Here is a 13,273-nt window from a genome sequence, read left to right as displayed (position 1 = left end):
AGTTGGGCTTGTTCAGCCTGGAGAAGAGAAGGCTGTGGGGAGACCTGATTGCAGCCTTTCAGTACTTAAAGGGGGCCTATAGGAAAGGTGGGGAAAATCTTTTTAGTAGGGCCAGCTGTGACAGGACAAGGGGTAATGGTTTTAAACTAAACCAGGGTAGGTTTAAACTAGATATAAGGAAGAAATTCTTTACAATGAGGGTAGTGAGACCCTGGAACAGGTTGCCCAGAGCGGTGGTGGAGGCTCCATCCCTGGAAGCATTCAAGGTCAGGTTGGACAGAGCTCTGAGCAACTTGGTTTAGTGGAAGATGTCCCCGCTCCCTGCAGGGGGGTTGGACTAGATGACCTCTAAAGGTCCCTTCCAACCCAAAACATTCTTTGATTCTGTGATTCTATGAACTCTCAGCAGGTACCTTTATTGTAAAAGTGCTCCATATGGAAACAAAGCTACTGTAGTAAGATAACTCTTTTATGCTTACCATTAACATTATCATTATTGTATTTTTTTCTCTGATCTTTCATTGGCTACTGTAGTAAGATAACTCTTTTATGCTTACCGTTAACATTAATATTAATATTATTGTATTTTTTTCTCTGATCTTTCATTCGTACTATGGACCAATCTCAGGCCTTCTCAAATTTATACTGGTCCAACACTTTTTTTGGTGTTTCCATATCTGTTTGAAAGTATTGAGGGGAGCAAGAAATAAATCACTAGGAGGTTTTACCTCTTCTGTAGATCCAGAGAGCTCTGTATGCCCAGGACCTCAATATTTCTAGGTAGACTTTTGGGAAATAACTTTTGCAGTATAAAAATGCATTTATGTAAAGGTCCTCATAGAGCTTTCAAAATATATTTTAAATTATCTAAATCCATGTAAAAAAGGCAAGATACAAATGGACAGATTTTTGAAAGTAAAAAGTGCTTCCACAGCCAGAAAAGCACAGCTAATCCAGAATTGCTGAAAAACCAATCTACTTTCATTGGGATGACTAAGTATGGACTTAAGACTTACCTCCAGGCACCTAGATTTGGAAAAAAAAAGTCGCCTTTTTTTTTTCCCAGTCATGCACACGTAATGATTTTAGTGGTCTAGAGGAAGCCAAACACTGCCTGCATTTCTGCATGGTAGCTATATGTGCCTGTGGAAGGGAGATGTAGAACTGTCATTTCTTGCCATATAAACCACACTTTAACATCCTGAGAGTCCAGGCTTTTTTTTCCAGTTTATTCTATTCACCTTCTCCATGTTCAGTCATGACTTTGGAAGGGCTGTCCTCAGCTAAGAAACGTTGTCCTATATGAATTTTTACATCGCGGCTTATCAACTGCTCAGAGAGTAGCGCTCTGAAGGCCAGATTCAGACCTGAATGAGTTGGGAGATTATGCAACGCCACGGCACCCGGCCCCTTTCACAAAGATCCCCCATGTGTGCTGTGCCTCCCGCACCCAGTGGAATAGGTGTGAGAGGAGAGGGAAAGCTTCAGCATCTCAGGCAGTCCTCACCTGTAAATGTAGCTCAGACTGTCCAAGGCCACACCAACTTCTTCTTGTCAGTGCACTTCACTATGGCAAGTCCATTGCATCAAGAAAAGAAGAACATTTCAAGCAAGTTGCATGGTTCCCTGTTTCCTTCTCTATCACCTTCCTTCTACTCCCAGGGAGTTTCCTCTAGGAAGCTGCTTTAATTTTGACCCTAAGTACATCTGTCTTAGCTTTTTATTTCAGTTCCAGAGTTTATTTTCAAAACAAATCTGCCAGTTGTATGCCCTCGCTGTGCTTTGGTTTGCCTCATGAAGCACGTGAAGCAGATTCCTTTTGGATGAAACTCAGCAGGAGGACGCACACCGGAACCATACTTGAAATTTGCCATGGGCAAGTTTACTCGCGGGCTTTCATGGGACCACAGCGGAGCTAGTCCAAAATAACCTCCCCAGAACATGCATACCATGGAGGTAGGGTTTCAGCACCAGCTGTTTCGCTGTCTGCATCTGCTCTGAAAGCGATGCGCTGTTGGCTGATGTAAGCAGAACAGAAGAATGCTGCCAAGGGACTCATCTGTGGCGTAGTACCAGACAGTTTATCATTTCTTCACTGAGTAACCCTTGCCCACCGATGCCGTTCAGCTCATGTGTCCCCGTGGGTTGCAACTGATAACGCTACGCTGCCATAAACACAAGAGAAGGCTGAAGTTCCTTCTGTATAGCTACAGGCTCCACCACAGAGGTGGTGCTTGCTTGGCCTGGGCCTGTTCTGTCACCCACTGCAAAGGCAGCTGCCTGTCATTTGCAGGTGAAATATTTCTATTTGAGAAGTTATAGACTGGGAGCCTCTGAGAGGACCTATATTCCATAGCTTTTTGTTAAAATTGATAGCATGAATAAGCGCAGAAAACAAATCAGTTTTCCTGTACATATATTCAAGCAGGTATGTACACAGTAAGCTCTATCAGGTTATCAAACAATTTTAGCTCTAACCCCATTTATACCGTCTATACAGTTAGCTAGGATTTTGAAATTCAAAAGGTTAAAGATTATCACCTAGTTTATAATTACTTTGTGCAATATGACAAAGGGGATATTTTGAATCCTTTTGGTCTTTGGAAGGGAGGAGGTTACAGGAAGGGGATAAGCACATTATCTAGCGCTTCATCATAAAGAACAATCATGAATGATTTATGTTCCTCACAGCAGCAAAGTCAGCTATATTTCAAGCCTCCCAGTATGCCACACTTGATGAGAACCTGAAACTCAGTTCCCAATGCGTTAATTACAGCAGGATAATCAATTATTTGAGTAAACATCAGTCTTTAAACAGGGGAGAAGCCTCCATAGTACACAGTTTTCTCTTTCTTCATTGTTGGTAGTAGGAAATAAATCAATATAATTTTCTAGAGGTAAAATGTGAGGATTCCCATCTTCCAAAAGAGTCCCAGGCAAGTCTGGTTTGAGATATCTCAGGCTGAAAGGAGACTCCTGGATTAAATACTCCAGCTCTCCGCCTGTTACGTGGAAGAAAGGTGGTTGTGACATTGCTCTCCTCTTGGCCACGCACTTCTGAGGAAGAAAATAAGGGGATGGATGCGCAGAGAGCCCTGTCACTCCGGAAAAGTCGGGGGAGTTTTGGTGCCCACTTGTATTTACTGTTTCCAGCTGCCCATGGCCAGCGACTGCCCATGCAGCACCGAGAAGCTTGGCTGCATTTGGGGCCCAAAGCCTTACCCCCAGGAACCCGAGTCAGGGAGCACAGCACCTTCCACAGGGCTAAATCAATCAAGTTGTGCACCTAGAGTTTGATACTTCAAAATGAAACAGTCATCTCATCGTACAAATGACCAATAAATCTTTTAGTTACCTACAGAGGCAATGGGCATGAATTTCCTGATTTCTTGTTGCATTATAATATGCTTTTTGCACTTCAAGTGACAATGTAATAGGGAACATTTGCTGCCTTACATGCTGCTTCTAGTCAATAAAATATACAACTTATTCTTGTGTTACATTTCATTGCTCTTTTGTGGCTCACATAAATATTTTAATTCTATCCAGTCACGTCTACGGGTCCAATCTATGTGAAATGAGAAAATTATAAGCAAGACCATTGCACCCTCCGATAAAATCTCTAAGGCCAAAAAGAGTTTTCTATGAGTAAAGACGGCAGTATTGGACGTGGCATATTGAAGCTGTTCTACATCATGTTCCCAGCATTAGTCTTTTCTAGTAACGAATTGCCAGTTAATGAAGTCTTTTCAGCTCATGTTCTTTTCTCCTCTCACTAATTTACATGAACTAGGAGTCTGGTCTTGTCACAGTTCAGAAATCTTTCCCTTCAGTCTCAGCCTCTCTTCATTCACAATCCTTTATTTACCTTTGGTGGTCAAACTGTTCTACCCATATTTTTTTAATGAAGGTCATAAATAATGCCGCACCAGGGTATTCTGAATAAAGGACCTTACTGTACAAGTGATCCCATTGATGGCAGGGAGTATACTGTGGTTTCCATGCATAACCACATATGGGCACATGAGCATATAAGCACTGTTATATAGGCTGCAGTGCATGAATCACAAGTGGCCTCTAAAGCATCAGAAGGCAGCATGCTGGGCGGGCTGCCCTCCTTCCATGGTCAATGTCTGGCCAAAAGCCAAAACCTCTTCTTTTTTCCCCTTTATCTTTTCTTTTAACTAGTTGAATGATAACTTAGAAATGGATGGTTTTAAACAAACAAACAAACAAATCTAAATGCCACCTACTTTTTAACACTCCTCTAGCCTTAAATAATAATGAGGAAAAAAAGTGGTCCACAATGTATAGATACATATATTGACTGAAATACCGCTGTACACAGTGAATACCATGTACAGCTTGCTCTCTGCTGCTGACTGAAATGCCTCAGGGTATGATGCATTTCAGTCAGCAGCAGAGAGGAGCTTGAAACTGCAGTAGGCTGGGTAGAGTGCAAACCACAACTGCTCTTCAAGCAATGAAGCGCATTCTTCCCCATCTCACCAGCCAGCTCGGCTAAAGGGTTTATCAGCAGCTATAACCCCACTTCCAGGTCTTTTTAGGGAGTCTTCTGGGGTCATTTTTTAAGCTTTCCAGGATGCAAAGACATCAGTTCTGCTCCTTTCATAGAATTTATGTTGTGGTAGGCCTCCTCCATTTCTTTAAAAGCCCATTTTCAAAGAGGAAATTTCTCAGTGGAATTTTCACCAAGATGCATCATTCCTTTGTAATTACCTAAACTTTCCAAATAAGTATATATAATCTGAAGGGTTGGTGGTTTCTCCCAGTTTTAGTTTTATTTAACAATTTTCATACATTGAAAACTTCATTAAATGCTTGAAATTCATATAAATCATTTCAGCAAACAATGTGAAAAAAACTTCTTATTTTTTATTTGTAAAGCTGAGTGTGCGTAGCAAACAAGAGTGATCAAAATTTGTATTTCAGGTGGCAAGCAAATAAAGCAGCCATCCCAGATCCCTACATTTCAAAGTATCTCCTGCAGAATAAAAAAGTGCTTGAGCCCCTAACTATGTCAGACCACTTCCCACCACAGGAATCCCACAGGGATGTTATAATGCATCCTTTGCTTCACAAGTCTGAAATGATTACTCACATACGCTCACTTAATTAAATAGCAGCTCATTACATCCTTTGCACCAGACAGAAAGACACATCATTGGAGTAGTGATAAGACTAACCAGTAGGTCTGGGAGGAAATATTTTTGCTCCTCAGAAAGTAGTTTCACTTTTTATTGAAGGAGTCTTTTGTACAGATGCAGTGTCCAGTGCAGAGGCTCTAGCAGCCCACAACACCGTCCTAGGAAGGGGGCAGCAGAGCCAGCATTGCCAGAGCAGGGTGTAGCCTACCTTTCTCTCCTCCCTTTGGCTTTCTTCCCCCAAGAACCTTTTTCTGCTTTTTTGCCTCTGGCTGAGCCTGGATTCCCTTCTCAGCAGGTTTCCAGATTTAATAAGCTCTAAGCCTCAGCAAATCCCAGCTGGTAAGAGGAGGAGCTTGTTGTTTCACCTGTCTGCATCTCGAGGACAAGGAAGACTGTTCATCTCTGCAGGACTAACTCAGTACAGTATCGGCAGTTTTCTTCCCAGCTGGCTGTCAGATTCCCACTGTGGCTAGGCAGACTCTCTGGGACAAGCCAGGATTTTCTCTGTAATTCCAAAGGAAGAATTAGCTAATTATATTATACAAGTTTCAAATACTATTTCCAAAGGCAATACAGATTGGCTAGAACACTGCCTACCTGTATGAAATCCTGCCAAATGATACATACTCTAATTCCAATGCTTGCATTGAGTCTTTGTTAAAAATAAATCATGCATCACACCTCTAATGTGCTTCCTGGTTCAGTGACAACTTGTCACTAGTGGTGAGGCAAAGGGGTTTTAACTGGAAAACAGAATTGCGCAATAGACAGGGTTTTTCTTCTTTTTTAGTTTTTTACTATGCCTCTGTGTAACATAATAAAATCGAAGGCAGTCAGGCAACTAAGAAGGGATTCTTTTTGATAGTGTATCACAATACCACAAAAATTGCAGAAACCCAAGAGGTATTAGAGAGGTCTGGTTACCTTAAGTGTATTGGCACGTGCCTGTAATTTCTAGGTAGAGCCATCCAGTGGTAACTGGCTGAATTTCATGTATCTTTTTCTCAAGTACCAGCTCTTATTTTGACTTTGATTTCCATATTCATCACTTCTTATCCTTACATCTTTCCAGCAACCAGCTTTTTCAGCTATCCCTAATTCTCTGTCAGTAACACTCAATTGAAAATCACGCCCAAATTCGGGCACTGGTTTCAGGAGGTTTCCAGTGGAGATGACTGGGGAAATCTGGAAGCAACAACAGAAAAAGCAGTTGATCCTCCGAGTACTTTTAACAAGATAATAATAGAAAACCCTCCTGCACTTTGGTCCACGCAAACCAGATGCCAGCAAATCACTGCCTGTGGTTTTGTTTGAGTTAGGTATGCCTGGGCAACCCTGTCACGAACAAACAAAACAAGGAAAAGCAGCAAATGTTATAGGCTGGAACGACCACAGACAAATCACCAGTTCCGTCTGCTAACAAAGAAACAATGCTCACCGCAGTTTGCTGCTGAAGCAATACCCAGGGGTGTGAGACCTGGCAGAAGGGGTGAGAGGGAGGAATGGTACCATGGATGAGTTTCTGAAAAGCAGACTGAAAGCTGAGGGTCGCTGTGTTGATTTTTTGAAAGAGATGGTTGCTGCTAAGGGGCAGAAAAACATTAAATCGAGCAATTATACGGGCATAGAGAACCAAGGAATCTTTTTCAGATGGAGGCTGAAACTATGATTTTGCAAGGGAAACTGATGGCAAAAGGTTATTTAGTTACATTAGTAAGAGGAAAACAATTTAAGGAAAAATGGATCCAGCGTGGTTTCTGAAAACAACAAATATATTTGCTTTAAGTTGGAACTCAGTGCGTTAATGAAAAGTGTATGTTTGATGTGGTGCTTGGAGGATTTACTGAAGATACGTACACATATTCAGGAAGACTGGGACAGAAACTGGGAATGTTTGTATCTTTCTGGGCATTCCAGAAATGTTGAAAAACGTAGGCCTGTGCTGTCAGGCAAAGTTGGTTATTTCTTTTTTTTTTTTTTCTTTAAATTGTTTATCTTTTGGTTTGTGTTAGGTAGTTGGCATCTTTATGACTCAGGAAAGATACTTATTAGGAAAGAACTAGAAAAATCATCAGAAATTAGAGATACTTAGTATTTGCACCATTTTAATTTTTTTTTTTGTCTCGTATCACACCAAGCTGCGCAAACATCATTACTTACAACACAGAAATTGTAACTTAAAAAATTACCAGACATCTGTATCATCATCAAACTGAGGAGCCATTCATGCTAAGTCAGCCAAGGCAAAATAATAGAAGAAGTTTGTAAAATAATTATACACACCCAGATGCTGTGATAAGGAGCACTTCGCTTCAGAGCATAATTCACACACTGGTATGGATTTACTGTAACTAGGAAATATTTCACAACATCCCTGACTCACCCGTGTGTGATAGATGATGCAAGGAATGGTGACAGAAATTTGTATTGTACCAGAAGACAGTACTTTGAACTGTGTATTATTATGCCTAGGCAAAACTCAGGATTAAGGCTGCTTGCTGCTTTTAAAGCAGGTTGTTTGCTTATCACTCACAGACTCTGGACTGTAGACAAAAGTTATCATACCATAGATAATGTTCTCTGGTATCTTTGAAGAGTTCTACAGTACGACTGCTAAGGTCAGCTGTGTACACAGAAGACCTGGTCTCTGATGACTACCCTGAAGGACTGGACTTTTTTTTTTTTATCTGAAGTGTTTGAATCAGCTACATCACCCTAAAGAAAAGACCGGGAGTGGGCCGTATCTCCTCAGTTACCTTCCACAACTTCTCCACAGACCCAGCTGTGTCTCCACCACAAGGCACGAGCTCTCCTGAAGAGCAGAAGCTGCTTGGTCACTGCCTTGCTGCCTTTCAGCTGCAGCTAGGGAGAGGACAGAGAAGAGAGAACTTCAGCCATGCTGTTGCTTGCTTTCCTGCCAAGCAATGCCACTTCTGGGATGAACTGAGCAGGTCTGACCAGCTCTGCAGAGAAACTGAAGGGCACTTCCCATACAAAACGCAGCTCTTAGAGCAGCCCAAGAAAGAGGAAAAAATACCAGCACCCTGATTCACAACCCTGACAGCTATAGATTGATCCAGTCTCTACTGCTAGGCTACGGTCCTTATGAAATAGCACGGGAGAGGAGAGAGGAGGGGAGAATCTGACTCAAAGTATCTACGTTACCCACTTTGCTGTTTTAAGTGGCAAACTGAATTCCTTACGACTAGGAGGTTGGACGTATCTCTTAATTGGCGAAATGTTTGTTAATTCAAGGAACACCAGCCTGAAATGATGAACAGTGGGTGTGTATGTAGCGCAGGGGGGAGGGAACTTTGTCCCATCCTCTAAAACAATTATTGTTATGAAACCATCTGGGAACTGAGAAGCTCTTTTACCCGCAGATTGGAAGAAATCATCCTTTTGCTTTTTTTTCCACTTTTCCAGTCCTCAGGCACACAACCACAGAAGATTATTGGACTCACCTGCTGCAAGTGGCATGGGCTCATGTTTAAAGGCACAAAGATGAGAGGAAGACTTTGGGCCTCTTGAGATTTGCATTAGTGAGACAAGGCATATTTTATAGATTTGTTCCACCCTTGAACTGCTTCTTTGGCAGAGTACATTCCAGTTCCTCATTCTTTGCCTCCTGAGGTAAATGAACTGAGCATTCCTCATAAAATTGTAGCATGAACTTTCCCATGACCAGTGAGATTTTTTATAAATAAGATAGTCTCTGAACTCAAGTCAACAAAAGAGAGACAGAGCGACTGCGTCACAAATGCAGTATCCACACACCAGCCGCTCTACGTGCAGAAGGACACAACATGTTCAGGGAAAACAGCTTCTCACCTTTCTTCCACAATGGCCTCTTCTTCAGTGATTGCGTATCAGATTTCTTTGGGAGGTTGGCTGTTTAAAGTTCACCTGGTGAGGGCTTTCTGCATAGCCAAAAGATAGTGTGCAAGGTGTTTCTTTCAGGAGATATCTTCTGTATAATGGTATAAATCTGACCTTCAGATTTTATGGGACTGGCCTGGAGAAAAGCTCACATTCCAAACTAAAAATAACTTCTCAGAGTTAATCCACTTTGATGAAAAAATCCCTTCTCTATTTGCCAAAATATATAGCTCTGAATTGACTTTAAAGCATCTGAAACGTTCAATGCTTAATTCTGTTATGCAGTTCTTAAATCCTTCCTCTCCTGCCCAGCAAGCTGTCATGAGAAATACGCTTTGTTAGCTGGGATCACCTGTTTCACATACGCTGTGGGTTTTTTTAATCTTAGAAGAAGGTAATGAGGTGATCTTCTGAGTTCCCTCCAAACCTAAATTATTCTATAAAAATTAATGTCATTAAACTCTTACAAAGCTACGTATTACTATATGATATTTAATGTATACTGTGGTATTATTGTAATATAGTATCTGGAAATATTATTATATAAAACTTTATATATGTTTATATTACATATATATAAGAAGACATTTTCTAATTCATATATATTATATACATATGTAATAATTATAATTAGTGTCAATACAATGTATTTTCAAAGTTCATATCATGCTTTAAAATATTGTGAATTAATTAGAACTGTACTTCCCTACATTTCAAATGCCTATGAGATTTCTAATACTCTCTGTCCTCTTTTGTTTTAGCAGACTCACATGCTCCACCATTAATCATCTGAGAACTTTGTACCAAATACACCATGGAAGTGGGTTTTTCTGTTTATTCAATCTTTATCTTGTTTACAAAAGTACAGCAAACAAAGACAGTAAGCAAAGTTATCCAAGATAAATGTATTTTGATGTTAAAATTCTAATCTAGTTTCTTAAGTAAGCAGTGACCAAGCAAAGCAAAAAAAAAACCCCACAAAATCTTCAAGCACATTTTAGGGCATCCACGGGAGAAATGCGCATCTCCTTTCCTTCTTAAACTCACTGCAAAAGCTTCCTTTGACTGCAGGGGGAGCAAGAATTTTCCTAAAGTGTTTTTGAAACATTCAGTTGTGGTGCTCACTGTGCAGTTTCTTGGTTATTAGCCAGATAAGTATTTCTGCATAGAACAGTAAGAATAAACTACATCTATACCATATGAAAGCAAACCGAGCAGTGTGTTGCCTCAGGCTGACTCCCTGTCTCAAACAATATGGTAGAAATGAATGTATGAAAGAGGCTAGAGTTAGCAATTAAATTGCTTTGTATTATTATGCCAAAAATACAATCTCATACAGAATGAACAGTAAGCTATGAAGTTATCTTAGACCTTATAATGTCATTAGAAAGGTAATTTTTCTACTTCTGCAATAAGTAGGTGAATTTTACTACTGCTACACTGATGTTAATCATCTGAACGTCTAGTCTTATGATTTTATTTATGCCCCTATTACATTTTGTCCTAATAGCCTCAATAAGGAGTATATACAGTCAAATCACCCTTCTGTAGTCATTAGAATGTTATTAAATTGCATAGAAGAATCAACTCAGCTTCTAGAAGTTAATGTACTCACAGGGATGACTCACAAACAAGGCAGCTGGAGCAGTTTCTACCCTAGCTCTCAACTCTGCACCTAAGGAGCTTCTGCTGCTGCAGAAGAGCATTGTAACATGGAGAGAACCAAATGCGTGTGGATAAGCTGTTCTGATAATGGACCAAGAGCATTACTGGAATTAGACAGAAGTTGATAAGAAGTAGCTGCAATATGAGTGTATAAGTACATTCTGTAATGATCCACTGCTGGGTAGACTGAAATGTCAAAGGCTCTGGAATACGAGGGAATAACATGACTACAGCGTGCTGCAGTCATCAGGAACTTAACTCGGGAAACATGAGCAGGAAACTATGTTTTGAGGTATATTAAAAAAAAAAAACAACCAACTAGGAACCTGCTATTGGAGAACCATTCAGCCAGTGTACAAGATTCGCATAATTTGACCAGGTACAGGATGGCATAATAACCTACTGAAACAGCTATACCTGATAGCACAGGTGCAGCCACCTTTACGTTGTGTACATAAGCCTGTACCAAACACCTCCTGTTGCACAAGTGCCTGTGCTTCAGCATCCACTATGCAAATCTGACCGCTCTGGTTGCCTGCAGTGCTACGTATGTAAATGTTACCTTATGGTCGCTCCAAGGAAAGACACCTCTTATGTTTGCCCCTGGTCTAGCATCCTGCCCTTCAGGCTTGGCTGCAACCCAGCTGGCTCTGACAGAAGCGGGTATTAATGTTAGCACTGCCCTGGGTTTCCCGGACCGCGGCAGGCTGGTTCTGTGCCAGGTCAGGACCGCGTGGGGAGCAGTTCATCCCCGCCTTCCAGGAGAGGAGCAAGAATAGCTGAACCGCTCACTGTTTCAGATCAGCGACTTTCTTTTTGTGTGTCGTGCTCCTCCACCATTGCACCAGGAAAGTGTATTTAGATTAGCTACCCCGAGTAATGCTTAAGATACATAGTCTCAGCAGATGCTCAGAAAGCACACAATAAATTATCAAAATGTCAAATGCAGTCTGTGAAGATGAGTCCACATATCCACTTTCTCTTCGGGTGACTGGGCTTTTTGCCCTAATGATATCTACTAGATATGTTTCAACTTTCTCACGCTCTCCTCAGGATATTCTAGGATTTTTTACCTCACAACCTCAGTTATTCACTGCTGCTGAAGAGCACTTTTCTCTTGGGCAGTTTCATTGATAGCTTCATTGACAGCTTGGTTAGCTTTCTCCCTGTCTTTTTCTTGTAGTTTATTTTGCTTGATTCCGTCTGACAGTTTCTTCTCTTTCTCGAGCTGGGTTGTTGTTCTTTTCCCCCATATGCATAGCTTTGGGGTTCTGCTTTGGCAATCCCAGAAATAAATACATGCCGTATCTTCTAAATTAATTTCAAATCCAATTCAATTTGATTCCCAATTCAAACACAGCAAGGCATCTTTTATGAAGTTTGAAAAGGTTGGTGTTCATTTTGGTGCCCCCAGTGAGCTATATTTGCCAGCTTACATAACAAACGGCTTTTCTGACTCAGGAATAAACTTTTATAGACATTATACATGTCTTCTGTCTCTATTCCTTTGAACCTAGAACACTCCAAAACAGAGAGCACAAGCTTCAGGAATAGCTCCTGCTGGTGCATGCCGTCACATCAGTGTCAGACCTTGGCATCAGAAAGGATCCATTACTCTGGATCAGTCCTTTTGTACCCTGGTCCCTGGAAGCATCGGTCGAACTGAGACCTCCTCATCCAAGATCTCCTTCCATGCTTTCTCCCAACGCTTTGCTGTTGGCTGAAGATGTCTAAGGAACTTTGGTTTCTTAATATCCAGTTGCCAATTCAGGAGTTTCTAGGTTAGGCTTCAAAGCTGTTCACCACTAACAGCAAGGACTTGAAGGAGAAGTAAAAGAAGAAAAGAAGGTCCAAGTACTTGGCTTGCTTCAGCCCCCAGAACTGTGTATAGCTCCTGCCACACCAGCTAGTACTGCTGAAAGAAAGAAAGAAAGAAAAAAGAAAAAACAAATCACACTTGAAACTTTACATCTCTCAGTTCAGTCTTTTAGGAAAATACTGACACTGCTCCCTTCCAAAGGAAAAGGCTATGGGCCACTTCTGACATCAAGGCTAGGATGGTCTGGTGATATCCTCTTCCTGGAACCCAAACTCCATCAGAGCTGGGGTGCTTCTCACACAAGGTGTTCAGCTTCTTCTGTCCCAACAGTGGTGCTGATCAGTCCTGGATTCTGCGAAGCCCACTCTTTTCCTGCACTTCTGAACACTGCTTTTTTTTCATTAAAATGGCCTATTTATCCCCAATATCAATAAGAAATAATTTCTCACCCTACGTACAGAACCCCTAGATTCCCAACATAAATTCAGGGTATTTGCATAATCTCTTGTGGAAGTTATTCCCAAATGTTATGGTACTGCTGGAGGAGTCAGCAACCCTGAATAAGGTTTATAGGACAATATCTAATACCGAATCTCTCCAGAATGTCTTCACCTATAAATCAGGCTCCGCTAGAATCTTCTTACCTAATCGGTGATCTTCTGTAAAAGTAGTGGACTGTAAACATCAAGTCCTTGCTAAGGCTACAGAGTTTTTGTTTAAACACCCACCTTCTTCTTTCATT

This window comes from Egretta garzetta, unplaced genomic scaffold (assembly GCF_000687185.1).
Source record: "Egretta garzetta isolate BGI_Z169 unplaced genomic scaffold, ASM68718v1 scaffold70, whole genome shotgun sequence".
NCBI lineage: Eukaryota > Metazoa > Chordata > Aves > Pelecaniformes > Ardeidae > Egretta > Egretta garzetta.
The sequence above is the reverse complement of the archived record's forward strand: the minus strand, read 5'-3'. Positions refer to the sequence as shown.